Source organism: Eretmochelys imbricata, chromosome 6 (assembly GCF_965152235.1).
Source record: "Eretmochelys imbricata isolate rEreImb1 chromosome 6, rEreImb1.hap1, whole genome shotgun sequence".
Taxonomy (NCBI): domain Eukaryota; kingdom Metazoa; phylum Chordata; order Testudines; family Cheloniidae; genus Eretmochelys; species Eretmochelys imbricata.
In genome coordinates, this window is record NC_135577.1 from 9,262,137 (window position 1) to 9,265,583 (window position 3,447).

A 3,447-nucleotide genomic window follows, 5' to 3' on the forward strand; every position below is an offset into this window, starting at 1 on the left:
CCTGCCTCTGGCCCTTGTGGTTTGTGCTGCCCCCAGTGACGAGGAAGGAGTGGGTCCCTCCCACAGCAGGTTCCTGGGGCCTCCCAAGGCCTTGGAAGCAGCAGCAGTTCACAGGAGGGAGGCAGCCTTGCACCAGGGGCAGGATGCTGTATTCCCTGGGCTAGCTGGAGAGAGCCCACAGCACCTGGAGCCTGGAACTGCATCATGCGGAGCCATGCCGCCTGCTACACTCCCCAGCTGGTGGTTGGGAGTGTGCCTGGGGCATATGGCTTAGTCACCGCGGCTGATGGGAAAGCAGCATGGTGGTGCTGGGATTGCACCTGGGCGGGGCTGTACTGGCTCTACTCTAGTCACACCTGCCCTGCTCAACCCCCTGCCTTCCAAGTGTGTTCTGCCTGCGCAGTGGCCTGGCACTGCCTCCCCACTGTCTTAGCCAAGCATCCTACTGACTCAGCATGACCAGTCAGCTGGCAGTATGACTGGGTCCAGCACTCAAGCCTGGCCTCACCCTTGGAGCCCTGCAGGGTTAGAATCCTGGATCAAGGGCATGTTCCAGTGGAGTGGAGGGGGGACGCACCGCTGTTACTGGAGGGGGTTGGGGTGGGGTGGCAGGGCCACTACAGCGAAGAGTTAGGCTCACACACAGGATAACAGCCGATACTTATAAGAGCTCTAGAATCCATGTTCGTACCTGGATTGGTTTGAATCTTGCTGTGCCTGTGGAAGCCTGGGGTAGGGTATTGGTCCAAATTTGGGGTTGTTTGAGCAAGGCTGGGCGATGCTGGTGGCCTGTGATATTCAGGTTAGACAATATCTGCCTGGTGGTTCCTTCCTCTAGGACTCTGGCAAGGGCCTCCAAAGGTGGGACTCATTTTGATGGAAAAATGAAATGCTTTGCACAAAGTGTATGCTTCCATGTTCAGGCCAACAGTAGTTTGAAGTGCCAGCCACCATCATCTGCTCAAAGGGGTTTCTCAGCTATTGCCTCCCCTCGTAAGAATGACCATACTGGGTCAGACCAAAGGTCCATCTAGCCCAGTGTCCTGGCTTCCAATACCAGGTGCCCCAGAGTGTGACATCCCCTGTCACTATTTCCAGCTTCTGGCTAACAGGCTAGTGACACCATCCCTGCCCATCCTGGCTAATAGTCATTGATGGACCTATCCTCCATGAACTTATCTGGTTAGTTTTTGAACCCTGTTATAGTCTTGGCCTTCACAACATCCTCTGGCAAAGAGTTCCGCAGGTTGACTGTGCATTGTGTGAAAAAATGCTTGCTTTTGTTTTGTTTTTAAACCTGCTCCCTATCATTTGGTGACCCCTCATTCTTGTGTTATGAGGAGTAAATAATATTACTTTATTTACTCCATACCCCAATAAAGAGCTGACTTTAATAATCAAAGCACTTAAAATTCCTATACAGAGGGAGATTGTCTTGAAAACTGCTGCAACACAGCAGGGACTGGAGTAGATTTTGTGAGGAAAATCTGAGGTCCTTCGGTCAAGGGGTCCTGCCAACCCTCCCCTAAATAGCTAATTTTGTCATTTCCAGATACCTTTTATTTGGTGCCAGGTATGGGACAGCCTGCCGTGAGCTCAGCTATTCAGTGGCACCAAGGGCCAGCTCAGAAACTGCTGAGCTACACGAGCTTGGGTCGATTTGCTTGTGGATGGTTGGCATCTCTGCCAGCGATTGCTCCTCAGCAGCTGTGTGTGAGACGTGTGCTCCCGCTCTGGTTAATGGATCAAGTGCTGTACCAGCAGCCCATGGCCTGTGCATTGCAGCCCTCTCCTGGATGCTGGGCATGATAGGACACTCCCAGCCTTTGTGCCCAGTGTCTGGGCCACAGCCAGGCTCTTGGGGTGGGAGTGTGCTTTTTGAGAAGTTCTGGCCCCTGCCACCTACCCATCTGCCAGGCCTGTGACACCTGGTGGGGCTGGGATGGGTTGGGGGTCCTGGCTGATGCATGGAGAATGGCACCCGTGATACCAGTGCAAGAGTTGCAGCCAGCACCAATCAGTTTCTGCTGGGCTCCTGCTGAACAGTGCTGAACAGTGCTCAGTTGGGCTGAGTCTGAGCCGGGCACTGGCGATGGGCAGGCCCAGTGCATGGCCCAGGCACACGGAGCTGGAGCTGGGCAGGAGGAAGCTGGGGGTGGGCAGGCTTGATGCCTGGTGTCATAGATCCAGAGGGTCTGTGGTAGATGCTAGCTTTTAAACTGTCCTGTGGAGGAAACCTTCAGTGTGCCAGGCCCACAAGGGTTCCCATTCCTCCTGCAGGGCTGGCCATGCAGCCTCATCGCCTCCTGCTTCACCCTGAGAGCTCTACCCAGCATGTCCCACTGAGCCAGACCCCAGGTGGGTCTGGGTGCTGCAGAGGGCTAGAGCCACCGGATTCCTGTGCGCAGGGAGCGGGCTTTGCTTCTGCAGCTGGGACTGACCCCTGGCCCAAGGGTGCCTAATTACCCAATCACTGCTCCTGAGCCTTCCCCGCAAGCAGCTGGCATGTGGCACTGAGAAATGAGCTGGGCTGTGTGCCACAACACGCCTAACAGCAGCGAGTGGTGGGAGTCAGGCTTGAGGGGCAATAGCAGAGCTATGGTGGGGGAGCCAAGGGTTAGGATCGCAGGGGCTGTGGGTCGGGACTGAGGGGGACTGGCAGAACTGAGGGGGCAGGGGGCAGAGCTGAGAGTGTGGGGCCAGTCCCTGGCTGCGGAGTGAAGGATGACAGCTGACCCTTTAAGTGAGTCACACTCGACTCCCGCTCTCTCCCCGCCGCCCCCCCCCCCCGCAGTTTATTCCCTTTTGGGGCTTGATGTCATTGGCCTCTGATGTCACAGCTGTTTCCATGGCAACTAGCTGTGATGTCACAGGCAGAGAGGATGGCGTGTTGATTTCTTAAAGAGCCCCACGTGTCGGCTGCTTGGAATGAGGGGAGGGGGAGTCCCCCTGCCCCCTTGTTCTGGGCCCCTGGGTGCTGTCCCTGCGCTGAGCGAGTCTCCCCCTCACAGGGAGAATCAGAATCCAGCCCAGGCCGGCAGCCAGGGAAGCAGCGACAGCTCCATCACCAGCAACTTAGCCTGGAACAGCTCCCCCTGCCCCCCCACGGCTCCCTCCTCGGCCCCGCTCCAGCCTGGCCCTCCGCTTCCCCCCGTTCCCCTCCCCTTCCTTCCGCCCCTCAGTTCCCGCCCTGCCTTGCCCTCCCCTGCCCCCTACGGTTTCCTCCTTCCACCCCCAGCCCTCCCCTCGGTCCCCGCCCCGCACGGCTCCCTCCCCTCCCCTCCCCTCCCCTCGATCCCCCCCTCGCGCTCGCTCCGCTCCTCCCGCCCCTCGCTCCCCCCGCACGGAGCCGGCCGCCGGAGGGAGGTGGGGGCCGGCGGTGACGCGGGCAGGCAGCGAGCCGAGCCGAGCCGAGCCGAGCGCAGCGGCCGGGCTGCAGCCGCCGAG